Source organism: Desmodus rotundus, chromosome X (genome assembly GCF_022682495.2).
Source record: "Desmodus rotundus isolate HL8 chromosome X, HLdesRot8A.1, whole genome shotgun sequence".
Classification (NCBI taxonomy): domain Eukaryota; kingdom Metazoa; phylum Chordata; class Mammalia; order Chiroptera; family Phyllostomidae; genus Desmodus; species Desmodus rotundus.
The window spans coordinates 18,982,378-18,996,206 of NC_071400.1; the positions used below are offsets into that span (position 1 = coordinate 18,982,378).

Consider the following 13,829-nt stretch of genomic DNA (forward strand, 5'->3'; position numbering starts at 1 on the left):
TAGTCCTCTCAGGGGAAACAGAATAGCTCTCATGCCTCTTTTATATCACCTGCTATAACCCTCCGCCTCCATATCTTCTTTTTAGGATAAACATCTTGTGCTTCTTCAGATTACTTTTTCTAATGTTATCTAGATATTTCTTCTCCATAATCTCACCTTTCATTCTTCCTTATTTACCCGAAATCTGGCTTATTTTGCAATATCTCCAGTGAAACTCTAGGTCATTGTTGACCAAATTGTCAAACCCAACTCTAATAAATCTTTATTCAACCTGTCTTCAGAGCACTTAGCACTAACGCTGACCATTCTCTTTCTTGAATTGGATATCTCATTCATTCCCATGGTTGTAGCATCTATCAGGGGTGTCCAACCTTTTGGCATCTCTAGGCAACACTGGAAGATGAGTTGTCTTGGGCCACACATTAAATACATAATCACAAAAAAAATCTCATTATGTTTTAAGGAAATTTACAGTGTTGTGTTGGTCCTCATTTACAGCCATCCTAGGCTGCATGTGGCCTGTGGGTCTCAGGTTGGACACCCCTGCATGCTGACAAGACCCACATCTACCTCTGAAGTTTTGACCTCTTACCTGAGCTTGAAACCCAACCACTCAACTGCCTGTTGAAATTTTTCATTTCAGATGTCCCACAGACTCCACACACTGCAAAGAGGAACCTAGCATTTCCTTTCACCACTACTCTACCCCAATCTTGCTTTTTTCTCCTCTATATTGCTTATCATGCGCCATTAGTAGTATTGCCCTCCACATGATTTATCAAACCAGGAATTTGGGCATATCCTTTTCCCTCACCCATTCATCTACATCCTTCAAGTTCTATGGATTTAACTTCATGAATATTTCTCAAAATCACCTCTCTCCTTTCTATGCCCATGATTCCTTTATTTGAGCATCTCTTGCCCAGATTTTTTTCAAGAGCTTTGTGATGTATCACTGCCATTCTACTTTACTGCATAAGTCAGTTCTCTGTGCTGCTGACAGAGAGATTGTTTAAGGTTCTATTTAAACTTCAATGGCTCTGTGAACCTCCATTTCTTCAAGTACATTCCATTGAACCCTAAGTTTACAAGAAATTTTGTGAAAAATGGGTCTGTCATGAAGTAGCTTTAGGGAAACTTCTATACTATTCTCTTCTTGGAAGTTCAAACTCATATTAAATGTCCTAAGAAGTCCTTCAGTGAAAACCATGTTTAACTGTATCTTTAGGGATCCCAAATGGATATCATCATGGACTCACCCCTCTTCCCCACGCTCACATTCTTCACCATAGGCCCTGCAGACAACCTTCTGCAGAACACTTTTGAAACCATGGGATGCATGTTCTCCTTAGCCTGACAGACAAGGCTATTCTTTATCTGACCTTCGCTCACCTGTCCAACCACCTCACTCTCTCACTACTCTCACTATTCTTGAGAATATGCCTCTGTCACACACACCTTTGTGTTTTTGTGCTTTTCCTTTGCCCAAAAAGCCATTTTCCTCTTCTCACCACTTCTACTTACCTTTAACTCATCATTGAAGACTCAGCTCAACTGTCATGTATGAAGCTTTCTTATTCTCTCCAAAGGAGAGTTAGTTATCCCCTCTTTTTTACTTTTATTATTTTATAAATCTTGAATATTACATTTAGCACATATGAAATTAATCCATTACTATTAATCCATTAACATTTCAAACCAATTAGATTATTTTCTGTATCTTTTCAGTTTAACACCATCCTTATCTCCTGAAGGGAATTTGGACTCATAACTGATCTGACAGGAAAACAATCCCATCCTTTCTAGTTTGTGTTAAAACAGTATAGGTGAAAACCCTCATAGCTAGGTACAGTTTAGAGCAGCGATTTTCAACTGGTGTGCTGCAGCACATGGGTGTGCAGCAAGAATTTTTAAAGCATGCAATACCTGACTATTTAGTCAGGGTCACTAAATTATTTTCCCTTAGATTGACAAATTGAAGAAAAATGACAACATCCAACACAACAACACCTGTCTGGTTTGAATGCCCTGTCTTGCACCACAAATATATAGATCATATAATAGAGTTGCATCTTATTGGGCACGTTGCATAATAAGGATGCATGTGATTGGTTAATTCTTGGAACCAGAAGTTCTTATATACAAGTATAGGCACTCAATTTTTTAAAAAGTCACTTTGGAGCAAAAAGGGTAGGTAATCACTGCTATTATTTCTTTTTGGTAAATCAATCAAAATTATACCTATTTTTGTCAGATTGGCAAAAATATATATATTTTTGGTGTGCCGCAGAATTTTAGTAATTAGTTAATGTGTACCATCAAAGTGAAAAAGGTTGAAAATCTCTGGTCTAAATGGTTTAGTTAAAGAACAAGTGTAAATGACCCATGGACATGGACAACAGGGTGAGGATTGACTGGGAGGGGTGTGGGTGGGGCAGCAGAGAGCAATGGGGGAAAATTGGGACAACTGTAATAGAACAGCAATAAAAAAAGTATAAATAAATAAATTAATTAAAAAAAGAGTATCACTGGTCTATGGCACATCTAAATCCAGTGTGCTTGCGATTAAGTTCAGCTTATATATGTGTAGCATGTTCACTGTGTGCTTCCTCTCCTAGGTGGTACAGTGATAGGCTTGATGTAGGTGTAAGGAGGATAATAGCACCTTGGTGCAAAGGTGAAACCCAAAGCCACCTGAGCTCCTGCTTCTGAGAGAGAAGTTCAAGACTCTATTCCAGCTAGTTAGCCTGAATCTTTCTGTTATCTTGAGGCTGGAGAGCTGTGAATAGCACCAATCCTATGAAGGGTACTCCTCAGCATGGGAAAGAAAATTATCTATTGTTGAGGGCTTACATTGTGTACGTACTACACAGAGATTTTGACTGCAGTTTTTCATTTTATTCTCACAATAAACCCATTATGTACAAGCTCTTATTTCCTTCATTTTACAGATAAGAACACTGGTTCTCAGCAAAGTGAAATGACCTGGTCAACATTGGTCTTGCAGCCCCAATTGGTCCCATTGGGGAACCAATGGGACCAATCCTTGTTGTAGCACTTCCTTGCTATGTTATGTGGACAAATTAGTTAATATGGCTGAGTCCTGATTTCCTCACAACAGGAATAATACTAGTGTCTACCTTATGGAATGGTTATAAAGATTCACTGATAGGATTTATGCAGAGGGCCTGGTATGGTACCTGGCACAGTACCTGGCACATGGTAAGTACTCCATAAATGGCAGCTATTATGAGCTGAGATGAGATACATTGTTTTCAGCTAAGATGAGGGAAACAGGAGGACAACTTTGTATTAAATGAGAATTTGGGTCCCGAAGTTATTTGGACTATTAAAAAGGAGGTTTCCTCTCCAAATGCATGATGGCCATGTTTATCAAGGAGCCAAAGGAGGCTCCATCTTAAGAGCAGTGGGGGAAATGGCAGCCAGGCTGAAGAGCTTTTGATGGGAGAAAGGTTGGTCATTTGGAGACTGAAAAAGATCAGTAAAGCTTATTAGCTCCAGTGCCAGTCAGAGATGGACTTGGCATGTTCTCCATGCAGCTGATATTACATGTGCACGGTGGTTTGTAATGCCTTCCCCGTAAGGGTAGTAGTAGCTACCCCTGTAAGAATTGCAGCTGACAGATGTAGAGGACCGTATGGGGAAGAAATGCCAGTGAAAGTGGGCAATGTACTCTGGAGTCAGACTGCCTGGGTTGAAATTGTGACACTGCCTCTTGTTAGCTACGTGACTTTGGTCCACTGACTGCCTCTTTGAGCCTTAGTTTCTTCATTTGTAAACTGGGGATAGTAAGAGCACCTACATAGTAGAGTTATTGGATGGAATAAGGGAATTTATCCATGTAAAGTACTTAGCACAGACCAGGCATATGGTAAAGGCTGAAGACGTACCTGTTATTGCCATCAGTATTGTGTGTGCTGTATATGGCAATGGGGAGGGATCAGTGTGGATGATCATAGAGCATGCTGAAAAAACCCCAAATGAATCTTCCCCAAATTAACTTATACAAATACTGCATTTGCCTCCATTAATTTAAAGAAACTTTTGATTTTTTTCCTTTCAAGTTTATTCTGTGGCTCAGATCTTAATGAGCTTTTTAAAAGACTGTAGAGGTTTTGATCCAATCAAAAATTATGCTCTAAGATATGAGCACCTGACAGTTACACCGTACTCTTTGGGGCACTTTCCTTAAAATGATTGTAATGTGATATTTGTTCCAAGTGAAAATTATGAGTTTTTACTAATTCTTAGATTAGATGTGGTTTAACTGCTAGAACACAGTCTACTCATTTAATCTACTTCAGAGCAGGTTCATTTACTAGATGGTCCTCATGGGTTTGAGGAAAGGATTTAAAGTATCATCAATGAGGTATGAAGCAGTTTTCAAAGGATGGAGTCTCTTGTTTTCAGAATGGATTGAACTGCTGCACGATTACAGCCACTGCCTAGCTACACACAGTATTTCTCCCAGCCTGAGCTGCAACAGCTTTTTCCTTTGGACTTCATTCAGTCTTTATTTCCCTGCTGGCAGCTTTTGTGCCCTTATACTTTGCCCTGTGCTGCTGGACTAGATGGTCGCTACTTAATTTGACACCTATACAGTAAATTTCTCTGCACTCATTTCTCCGTTCCAAGAAACTATATTTTCTCTGTTTTAACTATTTTTAAAAAATGTTTTGAGGCACCTTATAAAAAACTCTAGTGATGATGATCAGCTAAATGTTTTTATATAGCTTTTCTGGAAGTGTGAAATGTTCTGATACCTGCCCAGTGTCAAGAAGGCCCTGGGGGAAAAGAAAAGGCCAATTCTAACTTACTTAACATAACTTTTTAAAAAAGATTTATGGCTTTAAATTCAGCTTTGCACATATTCCCCAAATGCTTCCAAATTAGTAGAGGGTGAATACATTTATTGCTCACTTTCGTATTTGATAGCTATTTTATGGCTGCTATATTAGGTTTGAGTTGAATTTATAAATCAGTAGAGTTGCATTTTGCATGTTGAATACATACATTGTTTGTATCCAAAGATCAATGTTTATTTAAAGTGAAATTGAATTATAATTTTGTTATGATTGTCTTTATACCCCTTGCATGGTCACATCTGTGATATACTTGATGCCCAACCTGTGGTAAAGATTGCAGCATTGCTTCATCAGAAAATGTTTGCTATGCCACTGACAAGGCTTTTTGCAATGAATGCATCACACTAAAACTCGAGAAGTGAGACTACCCCCGTGTTTGCTGTGCAATAGGAGTTCATTAGATGTCTGCTGAATGGCTGAATTAATGGTCCATAATCTTCTCAGCTATGACTGAGTGGAAAAAGAAAGATTGAGACTTCAGTTTTCTCTAGTTCCATCATAATTGACAATGTTAGACAAGTCCCATAACTACTTTCTGTTCCCATTTCCTTACTAAAATCATCTATCTCATAAAGGGCTTAAGAAGAAAGGATACTGCTGAACATTAGTCTAAAGTGACATTTCTTAAAAGTGGCATTTAAATTCCATTAGCTAAAAGTAGGATAAAACCAAACCTATCATTTTTAGATTAAATTCTCTTCTCTTTACTCAACCAGATAGATGGTGACATATAATCAACATGGATTTATTGAAGAATGCTATCATAGATATGTAGCACTGTGTTAGACACTGTGCATAACAATGTTCCTGTTAACAGAGCTTCATATTGACATTTTGGGCAGGATAATTCTTTTTAAAAAATTTTTTTAGTTATTGATGAGAAAGAGAGAGAGAGATTTGTTCTTCCACTTATTTATGTATTCATTGGTTGATTCTTGTATGTGCCCTGACCAGGGATTGAACCCACAACTTCGGCACATCAGGACAATGCTTTAACCAACTGAGCTACCTGCCCAGGGCTGGGCAGGATAATTCTTTGTTATAGGATGTTAATCTGTGGGCATTGTTGTATGTTCACATCATAGGATGTGTACCACCCCTTTCCAACTACGACAAGCAAAAATGTCTCTTGACATTGCCACGTTTCTATTTACTCTGGGATGCAAAATCACCTCCCTTTGAATACTACTGGTTCAGGGCAGGCACTCCTCTGCCCAGCAAGCTAAATGACTGTTGTTCCAGGAAAAAAAAAAAATGGTTATTGAAAACTAGAACAGACTACAGCCTTCTGTGAGGCTAGCATAATTCACATAGCTCCATCCACTTCCTTTTTCTTAAGGAGATTGCTGGGGAGCAGAAAAGAATAAGATCCTGGAGATGTTATCAGCATTTCAAAAAGTTCACTAACAGATCTTTGCAGTGTAAAATCAGTTGAGGGAGGGCTGAGATTAGGTTTGGGGCAAAGAATTGTATAGGTCTGCATAATTAAGAGGAAATGTTTTTGTTTTGCTTTTTCATGGGGCAGGGAAATAATGAGGAAGATAAGAAAGGAAAATCACTGGTGTTAAGTGACCTGTTATACAAGTTAGTATGCCGCTGTCATACTAACAGAAAGAAGGAGTCAAGATGGGGAGATTCACTGGAGTGAATGCATTGCTGGACCTTGAGAAAAAGTGGGTGTGATATTAATATGCAGAGAGGTCATTTCATGTGGAAAAGGGCCCAAGCTGTGGCTCCAGCCTGCAACTCATTTGGTGGGTTTGTGGGAAGGCCGGTAAATGGGCTGCTTGGCTTGAATAGAGGAAAAAGCAGATAGTGGAAGATAAGGTTGATAAGATAGGTTGATTGTATGAATGCCAGGCTAATGAGTGGGAAACATTAGATTTCTGAGTAAAAGAGTGACTGGATGCAAGGAGTATTTTGGTAGTGATTCTGACTATGGTTTCTAAGATGGGTTGGAAGGAGGATGGACAGGAGCAGGACTGTAACCCACTTCATTCTTGCTTTTACAAAGACATAGGGTCAAATAAAGTTGAAATATACAGCACAGATTTCTAATGCAGCTATGCCATCTGTTAGTTGTGTGTGTACTACACATCAGATCACTCACATCATAGTATGAGCTCTGTGGGTATGTTTCTTTCTCTTTTTTGCTTGAGTTTTGGAGATCAGAAGATGTAGATGCTACAGATTTGTCTTTGAAAGTAATTGTCTTGTTCTCCATATTAATATGCTTCATTAAATCTTTTAGATTAGCTCCTGGGGCTAAAATCCATATTCTTCTGACAGTCGTCTTTTCGGCAATGTGTCTCCCAACAGTTCTCTTTTTAGCTATGTTGTCCCCCCCTCATCTTTCAATATTTTCTCAATCGATTTTACCTACACTATCCTCCAATAATATGGTAATATGTTATTTGATTAACCATTCATACCATTGTAAAACACACCTGAAGAAAACTTTTGTTTGTAAAAATGTATAATATTCATGTTGATGAGATTAACAACTTTATGACAAGTAGGGTGTTCATGAAGCACATCATGTGTGCATTTACACTTTAGTAATTTAGGGGTTAGTCTGGCACACCATGTATATGTAACCAGCAGCTAAATGTGAGTATATAAGATTGAAAGTTTAGAGCAGCAACATAGTCCCAAGACTTTTTTATTCAGTATCTGAAATAAATGGAAATGGCTGGAAAACAAGGAACCCTGTACTATGACATATCACTGAAGTGCATGCTAGCTTCAGAGAAGAAACTTCACTTATTTTAATAGCCAAAAACATTCGAGATGATTTCTGTCATAGCTAACCTCAAAGTTATTAGAATTGAAAAGTTAAAATAGAAAATGGCACAAGGACAGTGTAAAGCTCCATGGTTTGATATCATGAATCTGAGCCTAGTGAGCCTGTCATTATTTAATGGAATGATGTGGCCTCGGTAGATGGTGAGTTAGTGAAGGTCTCAAGGTTATTCAAACTCAGTTTACTTAGGAAAGAAGAAGAAACTATACCCCATTTCCTTTTATTGTGACAAATAAAGAAATCTTTTTAGTAATTTCATTAAGGAAATTAAATCCCCAATATGCCCTTTTTATATATCTGGGGTAGAATAAGTTTCTAGAATCACTGAGGGCCCTAACCAATCGTATGCTTTCTAATGTGCTAAGGGAGGTGGAAGAATGGCAAGCCATGTGATGTCTGCCCTCAGGGAGCTCATCCTTGAATTAGGATTGTTGAGTAGCTCTGTGTGGTACAGACCAAGGCCAGCATGGGCTGGACAGCTATGGAGAGTTTCCTGGAGGCAGTTAAACTTCTGCTGGACCTTGAAAAGTAACAGGGAGAGAAAGGTGTGGGCATTTTTACTAGCATGAGAAGAGAACAAGCATGGTGTCTATAGGGAAAGCCTAGAAACCCTGCCCAGCTGGAGCAGAGAAGCAGTGTATTTAGAGGAAGAGTGAGAACTAAGGTTGGATGGACAGGATGCTCCTGGTTCTGAAGGAAGGGCCTTGAAAAACTACTTAGTATTGTCAGCAATGATAACCACTGTATTCCATGGGGCAGAGATGGACCATGAAGAAAAAGATACTTTGTGGGGGATATTCCTTTTAAACAGTTCTAGAGAGCTCTATAACCCAAGTTTAAGTAAAATGAATTGTGGTTATAGTTATGGCTCATAAGTTTCTTTAAACCAACCACAAGTTCAGTTCTCCATATCTTTCATGAGACATTCTATGGCTTTCTCCAAATAGATGAGGGATCCTTGCATTAGGACTGGAATTTAGCTTCATAGAAGTTTCGATCCACTGTCTGTAGGAGCTACTTTTCTGGAAGCAGGAATACTTGTACTTGGTACTAAAAATCAGCATATGGGGAGGAGTACAGAAAAGAACAAATAGCACTTTTTGTGACTGAACAAAGAAGTTAAAGAGTTCTTCACCCAACCCCCAAAAGAGCTCTTCACCCAACCCCAAAAACATTTTCCTTCGGGGGTTCCTCCAAAGTTAAAGTCAAATATATCTGCCAGCACATGTAAAGTTGGGTCATTAGAATGCCTCCTTCATCAGGGCATGGATTTTGTTATGCTCATTTCTGTATTCTCAGCACCAAGAATAGTGTCAGGCACACAATAGACCATCAACATTTCCCTCTTTGAATAATGTGCTGTTGAATTGATGAACTTTCAACTGTTGATACAGATGTTATTTGAATATTCATCTTTATTTTCAGCTTGTACATTTAATATTGTTTTTAAAAATAACAGCTGTACTGAGATGTAATTTCCATAATACATATGAAGGGGGACCCCAAAACCGGAATTTATGTGTAAAAAATAGTGTATTTATTCTTACATGTTTAAACTTCAGTCACCTTCAAAGTACTATATATTTCATGCAATACAGCTATAGAGATGTTTTTCTCCACTGTTCAAAATAGTTTTGAACTTGTCAGTTTTGATACCTTTTAGTACTTCTGATGTTTTTTGTTTCACCTCTTCCACATTGGCAAAGCCTTTCCCTTTGAGGACTTTTTTGATCCAGGGAAACAAAAAGAAAAGTCTCTTGAGATGAATGAGATCCAGTGAATAGGGAGGGTGGGGCAAAGGGGCTATGCTGGAAAAACAGGTTGTTTTTTTTTGTGAAAAACTGAACACTCAGCAGTGCAGGCAGGAGCATTTGTAAATCACCCATAATGAAATGGGCAAACGTGTTGAAAGAGTCTTCAAAAAAAATTCACTGAAGCTGAATGCAGCCTCTCACAACAAATCTAGCTGGTACACTAATACAGATGGGTTCCTAGAACACTCACCTAGTGGAGGAAGCCTGTGTTACAAGGGACCCGCCCTCCAGAAGATAATTCTGGGTTTTTCTGGGTCCCCCATCATAATTCACCTTTTTAAAGTGTACACTTGACACTGTTCCTGGCGATGTAGATTGATGCAGCACTGTGGAAAACAGTATGGAAGGTCCTCAAAAAATTAAAATTGGAGCTGTCTCATGACTCAACTATTCTACTACTAGGAATATATCCAAAGAAATCCAAAATGCTAATTTCAAAGAATATATGAACCCCTATGTTCATTGCTGCATTATTTACAATAGCCAAGATATCGAAGCAACCCAAGTGCCCATCAATAGATGAGTGGATAAAATAGCTGTGCTAAATATATCTGGAATGGAATACTACTTGGGCATAAAAAATGAATGAAACCTTACCTTTTGGGACAGCATGGATGAATCTAGAGAATATTATGCTAAGTGAAAAAGACAGAGAAAGACAAATGCCACCTGATTTCACTTATGTGGAATCTAAAGAACAAAATAAACAGACAAAATAGAAACAGACTCATAGAATCAGAGAATAAACTGACAGTTGTCAGAGGGGAGGGGCTTGGGGACTAGGTCACAAAGGTGAATGGATGCCCTGGCTGGTGTGGCTCAGTGGATTGAGTGCGGGCCCGTGAACCAAAGGGTCACCAGTTTGATTCCCAGTCAGGGCACGTGCCTGGGTTGCAGGCCAGGTACCCAGTGGGGGGCGCATGAGAGGCAACCACACATTGATGTTTCTCTCCCTCTCTTTCTCCTTCCCTTCCCCTCTCTAAAATAAATAAATAAAATCTTTTTTAAAAGGTGAATGGATTAAGCAGTACAAATTGGTAGTTACAGAATAGTCACGGAGATGTAGATTATAGCATAGGGAATACAGTCAATAATATCATGATAACTATGCATGGTGCCAGGTGGGTATTTGAAACATTGAAGGGACCATTCTATAAAGTATGTGGTTTTCTAACCACTATGCTATACACCTGAAACTAATACAGGATAATATTGAATGTAAACCGTAATTGAAAAAAAGGAAAAGGAAGGACATGTAAATGTCAGTTAAAAAAATGTGTTAAGAAAGATGTGTACTAAAAAAATAAACCATATAGCTGAATGGTTTTTATTAATTCAGAATTTTTTCATAATCACCACTAATTCCAGAACATTTTTTACACCCCCAAAAGAAAACCATTAGCAGACTCTCCACATTTCCTCCTCACTCAGCCTCTGCCACTTACTAATCTGCTTTCTATCTCTATGGATTTGCTTATATTGAACATTTTATATAACCAAAATTGTACAATGTGTGGTCTTTTGTGCCTGGCTTTTTATTGAGTTAAATGTTTTCAAGATTCATCAATGTTGTAGTAGTATCAGTCCTTCGTCTTTTTATGGTTGAATAATATTCCATTGTATGAATATAGCACATTTTGTTTGCTAATTCATCCACTGATGGATATATTTGAGTTGTTTCCATATATTTTGTTATTATGAATGGTGCTACTGTGAATGTTTTACACAAGTTTTTGGGTGGACGTGCATTTTCATTTCTTTTAGGTATATACCTAGGTGTGGAACTGCTGGGTTATATAGTGATTATATGTGTAACTTTTGGAGGAACTGTCTGACTGTTTTCCAAAGTGCCTGCACCATTTTATATTTCCACCAGCAATGTTTAGGGATTCCAATTGCTCTACATTTTTGCCAATGCTTGTCATTGCCTGTCTTTTTTAGAATAGCCATCCTAGTGAGTTAATGTTCACTTTTGAATTATAAATGTATGATATCAATATATCTATGGAATACACGTGTGAAAAATTTAAACTGTTATTTTTTTGCATCAGAAATGGCTCTGCCAGTACAATATTTTTCTTCCTGCATCTTTAGTTTGAGGTGGTGATGTTTTATTTCCTCATGGAGGAAATGAAAAAGAGAGATTGGGGATCTGTTAAACCAGATTTTTGCACTTTTATGTTTCAGAGTGTGGTCATCAGAAGACAGCACACACTAGGACTTGAGATTGCAAAGAAAATTCTAGAAATATGTCATTTCACAATGTCTGTGTAGAAACTGCTTTTGGGCGGGTGTGTTACATTTGAAATTGTATTTTCTATGTGCTCAACTTTTACACAGATCTTGAGAAAATAAAATTGAATTTTATGCCTTTTAAATTTGATTTGAGACCATGGACCAGGCCATTTCTTTATAATAATTACAAGAATGTAGCCAATATATTACATTCATCTTACGGTAATTATAGCCATTTACAATTTATAGAACACATATTTTAGAACACAGTAAGTCACACACAAATAGCCTTTCTGAAAATAAAGGGTTCTGTTGTACAAATTCATGAACATTGATAGGGGAAAACAAAGTCAATTGATACATCACATCGAAGAGATAAAAATGAAGACGTCAAATATATGTCAAAAGCTCTTAGAAATTACAAATTGTTAACTCACCTCAAACTTTATTTTTTAATTTTTGTTGCAATTTATTTTTAGAGAGAGAGGAAGGGAGGGAGAAAGAGAGGGAAAGAAATATCGATGTGAGGGAGAAACATTGATCAGTTGCCCCTCGTATGTGCCCTGATAGGGGCCCAAACTCCCATCCCAGGCATGTGCCCCAAAGGAGAACCAAACCCGTGATACTTCAGTTTGCAGACCATGCCCAACCAACTGAGTCACACTGGTCAGGACACTCCCAACTTTATTTTTAGGTGAATAAAATATCTTGAAGTCTTATTGTAAAAACTACTTCAAAGATGATTTGGTGACATCATTTTCCCCAAGGCTTTGCCAATTTTACACGTCAAAGGCTTCCAGTGTGAACAAGGTTCTATAGAGTTCAAGCCCAAGCAACTGACTTAGACTGTGAGATCTGATCCCCCATTGAGGAAAAGAAGTCTATTTTTGCGATCTGCTGCCCATTTCCTTCTTTTGGCACTAACTGAAGAATTAAAAGTTGTTTTCTTTCTGAAGTTATATGCAGAGCACAAAGAAAGTTTCAACAGCTACTGCTCGTCATTCTATGGAGAAAAAGAATTCTGATCTGAAAAACACCCCCCAGGTCCTCCAGATAGTTTTTACATTTCTCAGTTGTATTTTTTGTTTTACACTAATAGGTATAGCCCTCCCCCATTTATAGATAATATCTCATCAAGATGATAATTTTGAGATATTAAAAGCAATACAAAATAAAACAAATTTAAAAGCCCAGAAAATATTATGAAAGAAAATGAAAATCACATGCAGTCTCATGCCCCAGATAACACCATTTTGGTTTAATTACACTCTTTGTTTATTTGCATGCATGCATGCATTCATTCACTCATTTATTCATTCTTCATTTCAATCAACAAGTAATTCACTGAGCACCTACTATATGTCATTCAGTGTGTTAGAATATGGACTGTGCATATAAATGTTCATTATTTTTTAATAATTAGGTTTATAGTTGTTGTTATAATATCTCTCTCCTCATAGACTCTAAACTCCAGGGACACCTTATTCACTAAACATCATACTGTGACCACTTACCAGTCATTAAATATTCTTTGAAAATAATTTTAATGTCTGTATGATATTTCTACCACACTTTACTCTTTTCCTATTGATAGTAATTTAAGATATTTTATATCTTTTGCTATTCTAGTTAACACAGTTTTGAACATCATGTCAAAAGGTATAGACATCATTATAGCTTTTGTTATATTAGCCCAACTGCCCTCCAGAAAAGCTCTACCAATTTAAGCACCTAACAGCAGTGTATGAGTTTTTCTCAAATACAATTAAGAGGTATTTCCAAATGGCAGACTCAAGGAAGTGAAAGGCTCAGCAACCCATCCCTTTACCAGCAAGAGAGTCAGAATGGCCACCACCACTGGGGGGAAGAGTTCATAGGAGAATTAAACAACATTTAGGAGAACTATCTCAGTTTAGTAGTATTGTGATTTTGGGCCAAGAATAGTCAGTGGTGCAGATTGTTTATTTTCATGTTTAGGAATTACCTTCACAGAGCTTAGAGTGACCTGGAGAAATGGCATTGACATAAACTCGGAGAGGCAATCCAAATACTGCTTCTCTCTATTATGTGTCAGAGTCTGTTAGATGCTGT

At 37.8% G+C, this 13,829-nt stretch overlaps 1 protein-coding gene across 1 annotated transcript in view; it reads left to right on the forward strand.

Annotated features, from left to right (window-relative positions):
- HS6ST2 (heparan sulfate 6-O-sulfotransferase 2) overlaps positions 1-13,829 on the forward strand; it is a 334,044-nt gene that overhangs the window by 171,403 nt on the left and 148,812 nt on the right. The gene's annotated exons all lie outside the window — the stretch shown is intronic.